A 19,218-nucleotide genomic window follows, 5' to 3' on the forward strand; every position below is an offset into this window, starting at 1 on the left:
AGAAGGAGTGAATTCAAAGAAGGCAAGCTAGAATTACACAGTGAGACCCTGTCTCAAAACACCACCACAAGATGGGGAGAAAGATGATGGGGACATTTACAGTGTTCAGAACAAACTGACAAAAACACATTGGGTAAACAACAAAGTTGAAATAAAACATTCTTGCAGAGGATGAAGAGGGGTATCAGGGCTGAGTCGTGTAAAACTTCTTTATCCCAAGAACAAGAATATGCAAAACATATGAAACCGACAGCAAGCAATAGTCCAATAGTCCAAGTCGATACTTGGAAACATCTAAAGACACTACCCACTCTTTTCAACAAGTAAATTCATGGGGAAAGAGGACTAGCAGAGGGAGGGGCTTTTTAAAAAAATAAATTTATATTTTTATTAAGACAAAAATTGATAGTATGGTATGAAGTTTACATTTAAACAAAATTCTTCATATGTATCTAACATATGCTTAAAAAATTTTCCAATTCTAGATACAGGTCTGGACAATACTAAAAATTGATGGACCTCATGATTCAAGACAGTATTTTAGACAACAGTTAATCTGAAAATTGTGTCCTCAATATGAAAGTTAATTTCCTGAGACATGAGGTTGTGAAGTCATTCAACCCTTGAACTGACCCAGTGGAATTTGTGCTTTTGTTAACTGAACCTGCCACAAGCACTAAAGCAGGGAAACCAAAACAACACACGCACACGCACACACACGCATGCACATGCTCCAAGAGTTTCCACTGAAGAACACTCATTCTCCTCTCCCATTTCCCACAGGTCCTCCTGTAATACTGAGCCAGTGGCTTAGACGGACAAACTGATATAACATTGTAATTAGAAAAAGTTTCTCTTTTCTCCAATTTTAGGAATCAGTACCTCTAAGGCAGAATAATTTGCCTGTATACATTGAGAGAGGGACTTTTTAAGCTGAAATGACTTACTAACGAACAATTTGATCCTAATTCAAATACAACTATAAAATGATATATCTGGATCAAGATTACTTTCCTACTACAGAATTTCCACTTAAAGACCCAAGTGAATCCTTGTAACAACTTGTAACATTTTTTAAAGCAGGACACTGGTATGACCATGATCCTAGTACCTGAGAAGATGGACCAAGAGGACAGCATTTTTTAAGAAAAGAGTTATTTACTTATTTAATGCCTATGAGTACACTGTAGTTCATCTTCAGACTGTAACTGTCTTCAGACAGAGCAGAAGAGGGCATTGAATCCCACTACAGCTGGTTGTAAGCCACCATTTGGTTTCTGGGAATTGAACCCAGGACCTCTGGAAGAATAGTCAGTGCTCTTAACCACTGAGCCATCTCTCCGTCTGAGTATATGGCATTTTTAAAAGAGTTGCTATTTGAACACTTCCTCACCTCTTATATCAAGAACTTGTTTTAAAAGACATTAAAACCATAAGACATGTAGTTGAATGACTTTTTTTTTTTGGAGACAGGGTATTGCTATGTAGCAGAGACCTTGATCTGTGGTGCTCTTATCTATGTAATGGGATATAGACCTGTGCCATTACACCAGTTAGTTTAATGCTCTTAACTTGGTAATTCAGAAACAAGTACCAACTGAAAACTAGTAAGAGGCTTCAGATTTAGGAAAAAAGGATTCAAATAGGAATCTAGTAAATATAATTTATGATAAATAAGTTTCATAACTTATATCATGCACTTACCTGGCAGAATTCACATGCAACTTGAATTTCATTAAGTTAAACAGTTTATCATGTCCTCTGTTTCATGGCAAAGACACTGAAAAACAAAAATGGTTTCATACTGTTACGAATAGCCCTGAAGCACTTCTTGAAATACACTACTTTTTGCAAATGAAATCAACATGATTTGATAAAAAAAAAAATCAAGAATCTTTAAAATGATATGTACTGTTGAAATATAAAAATTCACATAAATGGATGAACTAGATGTTTATCAATCCAGCTCAAAGAGTTAAGAAAGAAAGAAAGAAAGAAAGAAAGAAAGAAAGAGAGAGAGAGAGAAAGAAAAAAAGAGTATTTAATTTAGCCCTTAGAACATGGTTAGCCAGAAGTCATTAAAGGGCAATTTTTTTCTTACCTTTTAAGTCTGAAAAGAAAAACTAGACCAGGCTTTGTGGTATGTGCCTAAAATCACCACTTAAGGGAGGCTGAGGCAGGAGGATTACAACCATCCCTGGTTTACACAGAAATACCTGTTACAAAACAAAACAACAATAAAAATTCTTTCTATCTACTTGAAAATTTCTAATTAGAAATCTTTTAATTTAAAAAAAAAAGAAAATTAACCTGTGATCAGGTTCTCAGTAGAATTCATCGAAATTTATTTATTCTTGAATATATGACCTCTATAAATTTTTCTCTTCTATAATGTCACCACTTACTTATTTAATGTTAACTTAAATGTAAGCAAATCATACTGAAACTAGCAAAGTAAATGGCTCATTTAAAAAAATCTACCAACCAGGCAAGGTGGCACATACCTTTAATAACCAGCACTTGGGGAGGCAAAGATTAGGTGGATCTCTGAGTTCTAGAAGAGCCTGATCTACAGAGCAAGTTCCAGGACAGCCAGAGCTACAAAAAGAAACCCGTCTCGAAGGAACAAAGGGAGGGGAAACTGAAGTCAGGATGCAACATATGAATTTTTAAAAAGTTTAAAAACCTGCCAACTCTTTACATGTATATAACATGTGCATACAGATATACATAAATGTCGATGTGCATACACTTTGCATGTCACATTTTTTTTTGAAATAGGTTCTGTCACTGACCTAGGAACTGAGCTCAGAACTCATCTACTGAGCTAGTCTGACTGTCCATGAACTTTAGGGATCAATCCCTCTCTGTGCCTACCCAATCACCAGTGCTAGGGTTAGAGAAATGTACTCCTGCTTTTACTAGAGGTACTTTACTGACCAAGCCATCTTCTCCATCCCACTCTTCTTTATCTTCATCTCCCAAAGACAGTGAACAGCATTCTAATGTCAAATAAATTAGTGTTGTAAAGGAAAACCTATTTTTCACAATTTATGTGTATTCAATGTCTTGCTCAAAAAAAGTAGATCATTCACATGAAATGTACAATTGGCTACATATTGGTGAGTCCTGGAACAAAGACTATCCTAGTTTAGGAGAAGAAGAAACTGTCTTCCCTTACCCTGGGTAAACTGATAAGGTTCTATTTCTCTACTCAGATCCAACTGTACGATGGTGTCTATGAAGAGAGGAAGAACACTAGAATAATCCAGAACATCTCATCAACTTCTGTCATTACCAACAGATGTAAGCTAAGGCCAGGGCCAGATCAATCTGTGGGTTAGCTACCTAAGGCAATGCCTCACTCAGTAAAATACAAGAAACATGTAATTATTAACTATATACAGACAAATTGATAGTTCTAAAGATGCTTCTTAAGGAACTGACCCTTGGTACCTCCAGTGTCACTGTTTTCCTCCAAACAAGTTCCTTACCTACACAGCTACTTTCCTAGCCAACTGACATGAACACACATTTTCTATTATTATTATTATTATTATTATTATTATTATTATTATTATTATTATTATTTAACACCTAGTAGAGATTGCTATAAATACTACAGTTCAAGCATCTACAGATAGAAATGCTAACATTTCCTCTAAGAGATTCTAAATGTTATCTCTTTGATAATCTAAGTGAATCTCAAACCTCTAAATCTGGGTTCATCATGTTTTCACAGCAAGGTTGAAAATATCTTTATATAACAGCAGCTGCCAAGGGAGCTTATAAATGGCTTGTGAAGTGCATGACTTGAAGTTCAAAATTATGAAGAATCCATAGTATTCTCATTCCTAAGGAAAGTGTAAATAGTTGCAGTCTGATGCTTCAGTACTGGTGAAGACACAAATACCTGGTATTTGTGGTGCAGGTCAGTGATTAACCACACCAAGTAGCGAAGAACTATGTTTAAGGTGTTTTACTGTTAACCAAGTGTTATGAGAAAGACAGTAGTCCTATAGATCTTACACCTAAGGATGAACAGACTCTTCTCAGACCCTAAGCTTTAACTTAATCACACTGCAGTTTGATACAAGAGGACATCTACAATATACATTCGAGAGTAAAGTAAAAAGTTCAGTGATTTGTTTACCATGAGCACTCAAATGAAAGTCACTTTCTTTTTTCTTTAAAACAAAAGCAAGATGTAGTAGAGATGGTTTAGACGATAAAGTAGTATGACTTTAGGCTTCCAATCCCTCATTTTTGTTGGAGACTCTAATTTTCCCATTGATATGTAAAAACATGAATCATCACTTTATTCCCATTTGACCGATGTAGAAATTGGTATAAAGCTAGCTACTGTGGTTTACTGCAGGAAGAACATCTGGAGTTTAAAGTCAGCTTGGGCTACACAGTGAGTTCTAGGTCAACCTGTATAACAGTGTGTGTAAGACTTGTTTCAAAACATCCAAATAAAATCATCCAAAACCTGTGGTATAGGTTGAGTAAGGTCTTACTCCTTGTTCAATGGTTCAGTATACCATAGATTGGGAGCTATGGTATAGTAACCAACCCTATCACTAAACTGTTGTTATGTACTCGTTTATGAACGTAAGATGATGATTAAAGCTAAATACCCACAAATGTAAGCTAAAATTAAAGTACCTTACCAGACTGTGAAAACTTAAACAGCATAAGCTTCTTTGAGAATAACAAATTTGAAATTATCCTATATACATCATTCAAACATAACAAAACAAAGTTCACATCTTATTTGGTTTTTCTGAAAATCATATGTTCCTTGTGAGAATACATACTAAATTAAACCTGTTGAACCTAGTAAGAGAATTTAAATTTATTCCCACTAAAGCAAATATGTGTGGAGTGAGTATATAAGATATTCACCTAGAATATCAACATTTCAACATTCAGAGACCATTGCTATCATAAGTCCACAGTAGCATATACTTCAATCTTGTCAATATATGAAAATGTATAACTTAAAATCTTATAAAGTTTTATAGCTTTAAAATGTAATTATCTAAAATTTGCCATAGTATTCAACAGTAATGGAATATAAATATAAAATGGAACTTTCTTTTCTTTATTTTTGAGACAGTCTCTCACTATTATCTACCTCTGGCTACCCTGAAACTTGCTCTGTAGACCATGGCCTTGAACTTTAGATAATTTTCTCACTGTGCCTTCCACATTCTAAAATTACAGGCAGGAGCCACAATGCCTATCTTAGATATCATTTTCAACAGCTATAGTTTTTTTTAGATTTATTTATTTATTTTATGTATATGAGTACACTTCAGACACACCAGAAGAGGACATCGGATCCCATTACAGATGGTTGTGAGCCACCATGTGGTTGCTGAGAATTGAACTCAGGACCTCTGCAAGAGCAGTTAGTGCTCTTAACCACTGAGCCATCTCTCCAGACCCAACAGCTATATTTTATCAAGTAATATAGGTATGATATATTTATTTAAGATGTGAGTCCAAAATTCTCTCAAATACAGATGACTATGGTGTGCATGCGCCTGTGAGTTACTCTGACTAAACACAGGAATGCGTGTATGTTGAGCAAGCACTCTACAACTGGGTTACACTCACAGCCATTGGCTTTACTTATTATATGGATTTTGGACCATGTGTTCCGATTTAGTAGTCTTCTTAAATTTATTTTTAAACAATTTATCTCATGATATTTCTATTCTCAAAGTACCTAGCCAGTTCTAGAGATGGTGGGAAGACTATCCACCATAACTGATGCATAACTGAGCCTTCTGAAAGGAAACCCTAAAGCTAGTTAGTTATGGTATTTTCACAGAGGACGTAACAACTGAGCCAAAATTAAACAGATGCCTGAGTGGGCAAAGCACTGGCTGTGTAAACATGAAGATTTGAGTTTGAATCCACAGACTACATGTAAAGCCAGACAAGATAGCAGTACCCATCTGTAACCCTAATGATCCTACAGTGAGGCAGGAGGCAGAAAGAAAGAACCTTTAGAAGCTTGCATTCCCAGTTTGTGTGTGTGTTATGTGTGTGGGGAATGACCTTTATTTTAAACTAAGTAAAAGGCAAGGACCAATAACTGAAGTTGTCCTCTGATCTTCACATGTGGTGGTAGCAGGTGTGTATTCATCTTATGAACATGTGTGCCCATGCATACACACATACATCACACACAGCAATAATAACAATAACAACAACAACAATAATAATACTACATTGAGGTATAAGGTCTTCTGATGGCTGATGTATGTATGGGATTTCAGATTAAGTGAAAGAACAGAAGCCAGAATAATCAAATGCTGAGGGTCTTTAAAACACAAAAAGAGATGATGGCTCAGTGATTAAGAGCACTCACTGACTGCTCTTCTAGAGGACCTGGGTTCAATCCCAACACCCACATGTCAGCTTACAACTGCTTGGAACTCCACACAGACAGACATGCAAGCAAAACATCACTACGCACAGAGTAAAAATAAATTAAAAAGACATTGAAAACAAGCTCAGATTTTATTCTCACTCACCCATCTTACCTTTCTCCAAGCTTATAATCTATGCACCTAGGACAAACTAAGAAAGCATTTCACAATTTCAAATGTCTGGGGGTGAAGAAGTTGTCAAAGAATATGCAACAGAGATTACATGTGGTCCTCAAAAAGACTAAAATACTCTAAGTATACCTTTAAAAACATGTTTGTTTAACCTTGTAAAAAACTGAATATATGCCAGCATGCATACATTGTTGGGGGTTTTTTGTGTGTTTTTTGTTTTTGAGATAAGAGTTCCCATTTATACAGCCCTGACTGGCCTTGAACTTGCTACATAAAACAGGCTGGCTTGAGATCTACTTGCCTGTGCCTCCTGAGTGCTGAGATTAAAGGCATGCACCCCAAAGAAATTACTCACTTTTTTCTTTTTCTTTGACACAGGGTTGTAGAGAAAATCTCTTATAAGCATCACTTGTCAATAAAAAAGCCGATGGCCAATGAGCTAAGGCAGGAAATAGGAGGTAAGACACTGGCAGGAAGAGAGGATTCTGGGAAATAGAGATTAAAAACAGAGACTCTGGGGTTGGGGATTTAGCTCAGTGGTAGAGTGCTTGCCTAGCAAGCACCAAGGCCCTGGGTTCGGTCCCCAGCTCCGAAAAAAAAAAAAGAAACAAAAAACAAAAAACAGAGACTCCATGAGAGCTGTGGGAAATTCAAGAGGAGTCTGACTGAGGAGATGAATATAACCAACCGGTAGATGAACTGAGAGATGCTGAGAGAGACGCGGAGAAATGAGAAGGAAGAAGTGGAATGGGACTGAAGGAGATGTAACCAAATGGTAGACATAGAGATAGTTTAAATGGTTAAGAGCTAATCAGGGAATCAGCCAAAACTTATGGTCTAGAATTTAGTCTCAGAATCGTTGCTCTCAGAAACTAAGTAGCCGGGAGGAAAAAAAGATTTATGTTTTTTACAAATGGTGCCCTATCTGGAAGGCATGTAATTCACACTTTTTAATTTCATATTCAGTTGTTAAAAGTCATTTTTACAGGGAATGTACGTGAATGGTGGAAAAGCCTAAAGTTACACAGGTTCTCCTGTAGCTTTCCTATGATGCCTAATAGTCCTGCCTCCCAAGTGCCGGGTGGGATTATAGGAATGTACCACAATACCTTGCTTAAATTAAAAAAAAAAAAAACCAACAACTATTTTTATTATTTTTAAGTAAGTGTATTATCTGTGTGTGTACATAGTAGTGTAGATGTACTCAGAGGTCAGAGGCAGTTTACCCTCCTAAAGCTGTAGGTACAAGCTAGTTGTGAACCATCTGATAGAGGTCTTAGGGATCAAACTCCTACCCTCTAGAAGAATTGCTAAACCACCTCCAGAATACAATGATTTAGACATAGTCCCACGTCCGGTATACATTTCATGAAAAATACTTCTAAACAGATCATTAATTTGCACATCGAAAAGCTCAAAATGCAAGTAAGTAAATATATATGTGTGTGTGTGTATATATGTATGTATGTATGTGTATATATATATATATATATATATATATATATATATATATATATATATATATAAAATCAAACTTTATCCCTTTTTTCCATACTTGCTTTAAAATGTTTTACTATTTTGGGTGGGGGTGGGGGTTGTTACAAGACAGAGTTTCTCTGTATAACACTGGCTGTCCTGGATGCTCTTTAGACCAGGCTGGCCTCAAACTCAGAAATCCACCTGCCTCTCCCTTCCAAGTGTGGGGATTAAAGGCAGGTGCCACCACTGCCCATTTTAAAATGAATGTACATTTCAGGTTTCTCCTTATTTTGGAGAGTCAAAATTAGATAAACTATACATTTATGCAATTTCTCTGATTTGAACTTCAAGATTTAAGAAGAAAACACATAGATCAACTTATGCATCTTCATATATCAGACAATATCTATCATTAATTCAACATGTCTAGAGAGATTCTGCAAACCAAACTGCCTTCATTACATTGTTATTTTTCTTCCATTTTTAGGAACTACATAAACAGTAAATGCCTTGCAAATAAAAATCACCATACTTCATTTCTTTAACACCTTTGTGGTTGGCATGTACATGTTCAAAAAGGTACAAGTGATAAACTATTTGACTTGATGTTTCTGGATTAGCTGGCAACAATCATGAAAATAAGCTTTAATAATTACAAAGCAAATAGATTTACACAGCCATAGAAAAATTAACTTTTTGCTCAGTGATTATGCAATCCACAAACACTTCCTAGATTAACTTGTTACAATTAAATTTTTTTAGGTGAATTAGGACTTTTATTTTTGGACTTTTTGCTAAAAAGCTAAGTAAGTTTGGATTAAGAAAAATTAAAGAATTTAAGTCTTATGTTTTCACATCCTATCTCCAAAAGGCCATTTCTACATTTACTAACCCTCCAGATCTGTCCCCACCCGCTGAACACTATCAATGTAGGTTACTAGTGTTTGAGAACTGCCACATAGAAACAGCTATTATTTCCATTAGAGACCAACTATTATGAGAAGAACAATTTTACATTCAAAGCTTTACTTTGGGAGATGGCACAGTTGGTGCACTGTTTTCTACACAAACCTGAAGAGATCCTCAAAACTTATGAAAACGAAAGAAAGGCTAACAATGAAGAAGTGGAGACAGGAGGCAGGAGAGACCCTCAGACTTGCTGGTCAGTCAGTCTAGTTGAATCAGTGAGTACCAGGTATAGTGAGAGATCTTGTCTCAAAAAGACAGTGGTGGTGCACACCTTTAATCCCAGAGCTCGGGAGACAGAGGCTGCTGAATCTCTGAGTTGGATATAGAGTTCCAGGACAGCCAGAGCTACACAAGCTACACAGAGAAAACTTGTCTGCCTGCCTCTGCCTCTCTCTGCCTCTGCCTCTCTGCTTGCCTCCCTCCCCACTGCCTGCCCCCCCCTTTTCTCTCTCACAAACAGACACAGACACACAGACACACAGACACAGACAGACACAGACAGACACACACACACACACACACACACACACACACAAAGAAAGAAGATGGAAACAAATGAGGAAATACTTGACATTGACCTCAGGCCTCAATATGCATGTGTACTCATAATATGATAATATGCATTTACACACACACACCCCCCATAGTTGGGTGGAGAAGCTCAAGTTCCCTTACCTTTGTAGCTGGTGGGCCATGAGTTTTATTCTGTTAACAGGAATCCCTAAGCTCTTGCTATACTTGGGATGGCAATACTTCCCAAGTTGCCATCTAGTGTCTGTAGAGAAAAGGAGAGAAGCAGAAGAGAATAAACTTATTATACCGTTTAATATACATTTTATATTTAAATCTTGCCTATTTCTATTATATAAAATTAAAATTTCTCCTAAAATATCAAATGTTTCAAAAAGATGTTCACCAAATTGCCAACATATTACCACCTCTAGGTATAAAACAAGATTTTTAGCAACATATACCTGAAGGACAGATAATAGGTGAAATGTCAGAGTTGAAGCTAAGTATCAAAATATTCAGAGTGAAAATTAATATTTTCTATGTTGTTGCTACACAATAAAATCTATGGGCCCTAGTTTAAAAGTACCTCTTCAATGGAAACAGCTCGATGTTTCTCATATGCATGTTAGAATAGGATTCACTGGGAAAAATTCAATCTTGTATTGTTCAGAGATTTAATACATTTCACATAAACACAAGCATCCCAAAACCATGATCATAAGAGACTCAGGGCCCTTTGCTGCTCTGATATTATCACAATTCCCTTAAAGGTTATAATAAATGCTAAAGTTCTAGTCATCGCAGCTATGAATCAGGCAGCAAGGGAAAGATAAATGAATAAAGGCTTCTCTTTAAGGACTTTTCAGAAACTCCAGAGGAAAATTCTACTGGACAGAACTTAGTCAAAATTGGCCAAAAATGGAGGCTGCCCAGCTGAAAGTAAACTCTTACAGGCAATATAAAACTTAAAAATGATTACACAGATCTGTTATATAAGCATTAGATAAGGTGAGATAGGTCTGAACTTGGCAGAGGTTTCAGCTATCAACTATGTTAGGAAAAGGTAGTGATTTCCAAAGTATAATGTTCAAAAGGAAATGAATGTTCCTATACCATTACCTTGTGAATTAACCCCCATTATCAAGCCACAGAACAATCTGGGAGATTTTCCTATTACAGACCACTGGAAAGAAGAGCAACACTTTCCTTTAGGATCAGTGAAGGTTTCCTAATGTTTAGTAACTTAAAAGTGAAAAATCGGAAACTAGAAACTAACTTACTTCAAAGCTCTAAATGAAAAAGTTTTAAATGAAAAATTGTTCCTTATGGAGAAAGGAGTCAAAGATATTTAGCGACTCAAATGCAAAATATGGCTATAAATGGAATGGCAATTCAATGAATAGTTTTGTGGATGGCCTATATGAGCCTACTCTTTCAAAGTACAATTTCTTTTTCTTTGCTCTTACATTGCTATTCTGGTATTCATAATTGTCCCTTCTTCCTTTATTGCCTGCAGATTGGCCTTGTATATTGGCTCTGTGTGATGGAATTGAAAAAATGCTCATTTATTTCAGAAAGAGATAGATTCTTGCAAACTATTTTCTTTTTCAGAGAAATGTTTATTTTTACAAGCCTGGCTTTAGGTCTGCCTATTTGTACACAGATGTTTATATTCTTATTTTAGCAGTTGGTCACAAAAAAAATCCAGAACTAACATCTTGAAACATGGCAAGGCGGGTTGGGGATTTAGCTCAGTGGTAGAGCGCTTGCCTAGCAGGAGCAAGGCCCTAGCAAGGCCCTGGGTTCGGTCCCCACCTCCGAAAAAAAAGAAAAAAAAAAAAAAAAAAGAAAAAGAAACATGGCAAGGCAATTATCGCTTAAAACAACAAGGTTAAGTAGCCATACCTGACCTTCACAGATTGACTTATCCACAGGCATCTAGACTTTGATAAACATTAAAGATAATACCTTTTATTAAAGCTTGGAAGGCACAGAGCAGGGAATCTCTCCACCAATATTCCCTACTTTCTGTACATGTCTTACACTTGGACATAAGTACCATAACCTATGGAAGAGGCAGTACCCCCACACAAAGGTACCAGGACTGCCAACAGCAAGCACTCTAGAGAGTCAAACACTACCAGAACACATAGCCCAAACGACAGGCATCATTGTTAAAGAGGAACCAATCTTTTCTTAGTCAAGAGTCTTATATATCCAAGAGAAGTCCTGAGTGGTATGTAGGTATGAAGATACTATATAAGCAGGTTTGGGGCAACTTTACGAAGTCACAACTTTAAAAGACTTTGTATTAATGAATGGTATATAAAAACTCTCCAAAGGATACTTGGTTTCTCAGTCTTCAACTTGCCTTTTTCCCTGAGTCCTCACTTTCATGCTTTTCAAAAGGAGAAATGGCCCCCATTCTCCTCTCTTATCCCAAATCTGCCCCAGTCTTTTAATTTTAAAAAGGGATAATTTTATATATATTTTGTATAAATATAGATATAAAGATATATAGATGTCTTGTCCTATGTTCAATAATGTTCAGAATTCAGGCAGCTCTGTAGTTGATAATATAAACAATATTTTTTATTTAATGACTACTTCTTCCACTTTTGAAATACTATCTGAAAACTCATGGTCCTGAGAGGGAATTCCATGAGAATTAAGAAATATGAAATTGACAAGTTAAGTGTGGTGATTTGAATAGGAATGGTTCCACAGACTCCTGTTTTGAATGTTTAATTCATAGGGAGTAGTACTAATGGAAGGTGTGGCCTTGTTACAGGAAGTACATCACTGGGGGTAGACTTTGAGGTCTCAGAAGTTCAAGGCAGGTCTAGTGGCTCAGTTCATTTCTGCAGCCTAAAGATCAAGATGTAAACAAACAAACAAACAAACAAACAAACCCAGAAATTATACTCTTCAATAACTTAAACTTACAAAAAAGTATAAGTAGTCAATTTGTAATAGATGAAAATGGTCCTTAAAAATGTTCATGCTCCAATTCCTGGAACCTGTGAATAGGTTCTATTAAAAGAAAAGGGAACTGTACAGGTATATAGAGATTACAGATCCCAAAAGAGAATGTCCTCAAACATCCATCCAGTTGAGAGAATCTAGAGTACACTGAGTCATTCAGAGTAAGAGATTCATCCAGAAAGAGATGTCAGCAGGATTAGAAATGGAGGACCTGGATCTGCCGCTGCCAGAGATGGCCACAAGAAAGCACTTCAGCTTCCCTATATGAAGAGCGGCTCTGAACAGGTGGCAAGCAATAGAAAAAGGAGGGCAAAGCCAACAAGGTAAGCAATCTTGCAAGTGGATTCTTCCCCAGAGACCTCGAACTGCACATAACACTGTCAACACATTGATTTTGGCTTTAGGACTCCAAACATATCATAAAATCTGGTCATCTGTGACAACATGATTGAACTAGAGATTACTTTAAAACACTACATAGTCTATACATTGAAATACCACACAGAACTTTATTATTAAATATAAAACTTTTTATGTTTTTATGATTTAGTGGAGGGTTCTCAGTGGACCCAGATGAGGCAATCTAAACTTGCTGACCTACAAAAATAACCTTGTACTATCTTAAGATGTTAAGTATATGGTAATTGAAAATCTTTACAGTGAACAAAAATGTTAGGGTACCAGGCGGATGGACTTGTGCTCTCTCACAATGTCATTCAAGGGAAGAACCAAATAAATAGGCAAAGAGTTTTCTGTGTCACTATTTCCTTGTGACTTCATAAGCACTACAAAGTACAAGATGATCTTAGAGATCTACCCTGAGAACAGCAAAATGTTCCTAACAAATCTAAATCCACACATCTAAAAACCTACAGCTGGGGCTGGAGAGATGGCTCAGTGGTTAAGAGCACTGACTGCTCTTCCAAAGGTCCTGAGTTCAAATCCCAGCAACCACATGGTGGCTCGCAACCATCTGTAATGGGATCTGATGCCCTCTTCTGGTGTGTCTGACGACAACTACAGTGTACTCATATAAATAAAATAAATAAACCTTTTTAAAAACCTACAGCTGAAACGCAAAAACAATTTATTACCCATTCAATGTTAAAGTATCTTTAGGCTCCCTTATTAGGAAAATTTAAATACTATGATTTTACAATGATCCATCAATGTGCTTGATGGATATCAAAAAAGAATTAAAATAATGTGGCTGAATGATGGTGATGCATTCCTTTAATCCGAGCACTTGGGAGGCAGGGGCAGGTAGATCTCTGAGTTTGAGGCCAGCCTGCTCTACAAAGCAAGATCCAGGATAGCCAGAGTTTCACAGATAAACCCTGTCTTAAAAACAAACAAACAAACAAATGCAAAAAACAAAAAAAATAGCATTCCAAAAATACGAATAGTAATAAAGTGTAAAATACAGACAAGGGCATGAACTCAAACAGAATTAAATTTATCTAAGTTTATAAATTACACTGCATTTTACTTTGACTTTAAATGTACGTTTTCCTAATGCTTAATACTAAATCATACTTTATTTTTATGGCTAGAAACTGAACAGTATACATATAATGCCAATATCTCCTGTGAGCGTTAAACTGCTCTTTAGTCTATGGACTTGATACTATCCTTGTGTATAATGTATATGGAATACTTAATTCAATAATAGAAAAAAATTAAACTCCTCAAAAGTGAGAAACATTCCCAACCTCAATAAGGAAAATAGTATTTTTGTTTTATTTTTTTAATAATTTTTATGTATATGAGTACACAGTAGCTGTCATCAGACACACCAGAAGAGGGCATCAGATCTCATTACAGATGGTTGTGAGCCACCATGTGGTTGCTGGGATTTGAACTCAGGACCACTGGAAGGGCAGTCAGTGCTCTTAACCGCTGAGCCATCTCTCCAGCTCTGATATAGTAGTTTTTAATTTTTTCTCTACTCACAACATACAACAGATGGTTTCCAGGTACACTGTCATCAATCTATATGGAAGCTTTGATCTCAAAGTTGACGAGAAGCATAAAGTAACACAAGAAATTAGTATATAAATAGTGAAATCAGCCCAGCATGACAATATTCTTTTTTTTTTCTTTCTTTTTTTTCGGAGCTGGGGACCGAACCCAGGGTCTGCGGTTGCTAGGCAAGTGCTCTACCACTGAGCCAAATCCCCAACCCCATGACAATATTCTTTAAAAAAAAAAAAAAAAAAAGTAATACTGGACACAATGTCTTTAATTCCAGCAGTCTTTAGGAGGAGAAAGTCAGTCTGGCTTACACAGTGAATTCCAGGCTAACCAGATCCACATAGTGAGACCCTATCTCAAAAATAAATAAATAAATAAATAAATAAATAAATAAATAAATAAATCCCAAATCAAATTAGGTTACTTTTAAAGTTAAACTTTATTTTAAATTATTCCCAGACCACTGATCTCTGGGTGAGGTAAGCAAGTTCAGGTTTCACAAAACTCAGAAGACTAACAGTGACAACATGAAAAGCAGTAGATTAAGGTTTACTAATAATTTTGTTTTACATTTGGTAATAGAATAATTATATAATGTTTACAATATTATTTTTGCTCAAACATGTGCGTAAAATATACTTACTCTCTTAAAGTTTTTTTAAAATAAAATTTTTTGGGGTCAGGTATGGTGGAATACCCCTTTAACCTCCACACTTGGTAGGCAAAAGAAAAGAGAATTTCTCTAGTGAGTTCTAAGCCAGCAAAGGTTGTTTCTTGTTTTGGAAGGTTAAATCTTGAATGAACTAGGGTGGCCTAGACCTTGCTATGTCACCAAAAATAACCTTAAACTTCAGCTCCTCCTGCCTCTACTTTCCCACTGCTGAGATTAATACCTGTGCTACAATGTCTGTCTGGTTTATGCATACATACACCACCCACATACAAACACAATTTTTAAAAAAGAAAAAAGAAAGGTGAATTAGAATTATTCAGGAACTAGAGAAATGGCTGTCAGCATAGTTACTTGACATACAAATATGATGACCTGAGTTTGATCCCCAGTACCCATATAAGTCAGGCCAAGAACAGAAATGTGAATCTGTAATCACAGTACTTTGGGTGGAGGAATAATGCAGATCTCTAAAGCTCATTCACCAGCTAGCTTCACTGAATGAATGAGCTCCAGGTTTAGTAAGAGACTCCATCCCAAAAACTAATGTGAAGGCCAGGCTAAGTGGGTAAAGGTGCTTACTGTTCACGTTTGACAACCTGAGTTTGAACCTTGTAACCTATGCAAAGGTGGGCAGAGAACTGATTCCACAGAACTATCTTCTGATATCCACACAGGTGTCAAGGTATGCATGCCCAGACACACATCATACATATGCACAAAAAATATACTCATGATGATGATAAAATAAAAAATTAAAAAATTAAGGTAGAAACTAATTCAGGCAAACACTCAAAATTTTGCCAGGCCTCCTCCACACATGTGAATGTACAACCATACAGACCTGTACATGTCCTCATAGATGTGCAGGTATACCACACAAACATCTTTCTCTGAGGATGTATATTCAAGTTTAAGAAAGTGAAAGCCCGGGGGCTGGAGAGATGGCTCAGCGGTTAAGAGCACCCTACTGCTCTTCCAGAGGTCATGAGTTCAAATCCCAGCAACCACATGGTGGCTCACAACCATCTGTAAAGAGATCTGATGCCCTCTTCTGGTGTGTCTGAAGACAGCTACAGTGTACTTATATATAATAAATGAATAAATCTTTAAAAAAAAAAAAAAAAAAAAAAAGAAAGTGAAAGCCCAATCCAACCAATATCCATGTTTCACCATTAAAACATACCTGATAGGGAGCTGGAGAGATGGATCAGCGGTTAAGAACATTGCCTACTCTTTCAGAGGTCCTGAGTTCAAATCTCAGCAACCACATGGTGGCTCACAACCATCTCTCCTGGGATCTAGTGCTCTCTTCTGACATGCAGGTATACATACATGCAGACAGAGCATTCATATACATAATATAAGTAAATAAATCTTTTAAAACCCTTACCTGACAAATGATAAAAAAACACCAGCAACTTTTAACATTGTGAATGAGAATTGATGGTATAACTATGATAACTAAAATCTTGATAAAGACTTCAAAAGAACAAACTGTCTTAATTTCATCAAAGATGATGAAAGGTCTCATTAGAAATGTTGATGGTAAGATTAGTAAAAACAATGGCATCAATTTTTATAATCTCAAAATATGTATATGTATACTACAACATAAAAAGGGAAGTCTGACATTGGGGAAGAGTGCATATGGAACAAAATGATATTCTCTCAAGTGGATTTATGGAAATTGTAACGTAGTAAGTTCTACCACAAATTATAAATTCCTAGGGAAAATTCAAATTTGTTACCAAAACTACCAAATAAATGATGGTTTATTGTCTTCAAGTCACATCATAAGCATGCCTGAAGCGACTATAGAAAATGATAATTTCTGAATGAATTTTCATAGTAAACACCATAACATGCACTGAGTAAACAAGTCCCTGATGCAGCTGTGAGCACTGATATGCATTAGTCAAATAATACAAGGTTAAATGTTGTTCTCCTTAAAAACAAAAACAAAAACAAAAAACAACACTGAGGCACCAGTGGTAGAGCAAGCCTTTGATTTCAGTGCTCAGAAGGCAGTCAGGTGGATCTCTAAGTTTGAGGCCAACCTGGTCTACAGAGTGAGTTACAAGACAACTAAGGCAACTCAGAGAAACCCTGTTGGCAGGAAGAAGGGAAGTGAGACACAAAAAAAAAGAAGAAAAATAATTTGACTAAGCGTAACAACTACCCTAATCTATATGCATTGTGCCAGAAGTATATATATATATGAAAGAAAATTCAGTAGTAATTCCTTTAAAAAAAATAGTAATTCCTTGAAATCTGTAATTCAGAAAGTAGCTCATAAATTAAAACTAATAAATTCAATGATCACAGTGTACAAAATTTAAGCAGTGATATTATTAGGCTATTGTAAGAGAAAGAAACAGGGGTTGGGGATTTAGCTCAGTGGTAGAGCACTTGCCTAGCAAGCACAAGGCCCTGGGTTTGGTCCCCAGCTCCGAAAAAAAAAAAAAGAAAGAAAAGAAAAGAAAAGAAAAAAAAACCCAGGGAAATGGCAGAAAATATAAAATAGATATTTGTCCCAGTTACATATAATTATTCATATAAAATTAATATGGTCAATTATATGACTTTAAAACTATTAAACAGGGTTGGGGATTTAGCTCAGTGGTAGAGCGCTTGCCTAGCAAGTGCAAGGCCCTGGGTTCGGTCCCCAGCTCCGAAAAAAAAAAAAAAGAAAAAAAACTATTAAACAATATAAATTTTTTCCATTAATAACTCCCAGTCAAGTAATCACATCATATTGAGAATCATGACCACCAAGTTGACAAAATGATGTCAAAGGTAAGACACTCACCCTAAAACATCAATGTGAGCTTACCTCTTTTCTGGGAGAAAGTAAAAGTCATGGCAACTCCACAAATATTTATATCCTCTGATAAGTAACTCCATTGAGTCTACTATCTTATAGAATCAATTCAAAGGAAGAAAATGGTAGCAAATACTACATAGTTTATACAACAGAAAAATACAGGACTACTCACACAGTGAAACATTGTCTCAAAAAAATAAAAACAAAAACATATTTATTAGTTCAATGTTATAACCAGAAGGAGGAAAAAACAAAATAAAAAACCCAGCAGAGCAACTACACACAATCCTGTCTTCAAAACTAAATAAATTTATTAAAAATTAGCTAGACAGGGTAGCTGATGACTGTAATCCCAGGATCTGGGAGGCTGATGCAAGCCTGCCATGGGGCTGAGGCCATGAGTTCCAGCAGCCTGAATTACAGAGCGACATCTTCTCTAAATAAATAGCGAAAATTGAAATCAATTTCTTCCATTTAGGCATTTAATATCAAGAAATGTGGCTTAAGTACTTGGTTAACTGTACATAATCATCAAACATCACAAAACTTATATAATAGAAAACTATAATGCTAGTAACAGGTAAAACTAAATGAATAATGCAAAGTTCCACAAGACAAAATGAAAACAGTTTAGAGAACACACTTAAAAATCAAAAGTGGTGCATGCCTTAAATCCCTGAGCTAAGGAGGCAGAGGCAAGCAGATCTCTGAGTCTGAAGCCATCTGGTCTACAGAATGACCCCCAAAACAACCAGGGCTACACAGGGAAACCTGTCTCAAACAAACAAACAAACAAAACCAAAAATAACAAAAAAAAAAAAAGGGAAAAAGAGAAGCAAATGGTATAGATGAATATAAACATATACTAAAATTAACTCACATCCATTTACTAATTGCCAAGTACAATTATTCTGTTTCTCTAAGAACTTTCTCAATGATCTCATGGTAACTAGTCACTCACTACTATATTTCAAGTGTCTTGTTGATGTTTTTTTAATTTCTTGGGTATTAATATAGAAAAAGGTTGACAATTACCAGTTAAGATATGAACCCAAGTAAATATACCTACATCCTCAAGATATAGTCACACCTCCTTCCCCCATTCTACCCCACCCCCCACTTCAAAGGAGCAGGAGGAGGAAGAGAAGAAATAGAATTGATTATTTTAGAAGCAATGATGTGGCTCAGCCAGCAAAGCACTCGACATGCAAACCTGACAGACA

General features: G+C 36.1%; 1 protein-coding gene across 19 annotated transcripts in view; it reads right to left on the reverse strand.

Annotated features, from left to right (window-relative positions):
* Positions 1 to 19,218, reverse strand: part of Atf2 (activating transcription factor 2) — a 77,108-nt gene that overhangs the window by 54,594 nt on the left and 3,296 nt on the right. For 11 of the 19 annotated variants that reach the window (XM_087654632.1, XM_087654621.1, XM_087654627.1 and 8 more), the window contains 2 exon segments: positions 9,702 to 9,801; positions 1,705 to 1,780 (listed from right to left, as the gene is read on the reverse strand). The gene's annotated coding sequence lies outside the window, so the exon portion shown is untranslated. 19 annotated transcript variants of the gene reach the window in all.

This window comes from Rattus norvegicus, chromosome 3, assembly GCF_021556685.1.
Source record: "Rattus norvegicus strain SHRSP/BbbUtx chromosome 3, alternate assembly SHRSP_T2T, whole genome shotgun sequence".
Classification (NCBI taxonomy): Eukaryota; Metazoa; Chordata; class Mammalia; order Rodentia; family Muridae; genus Rattus; species Rattus norvegicus.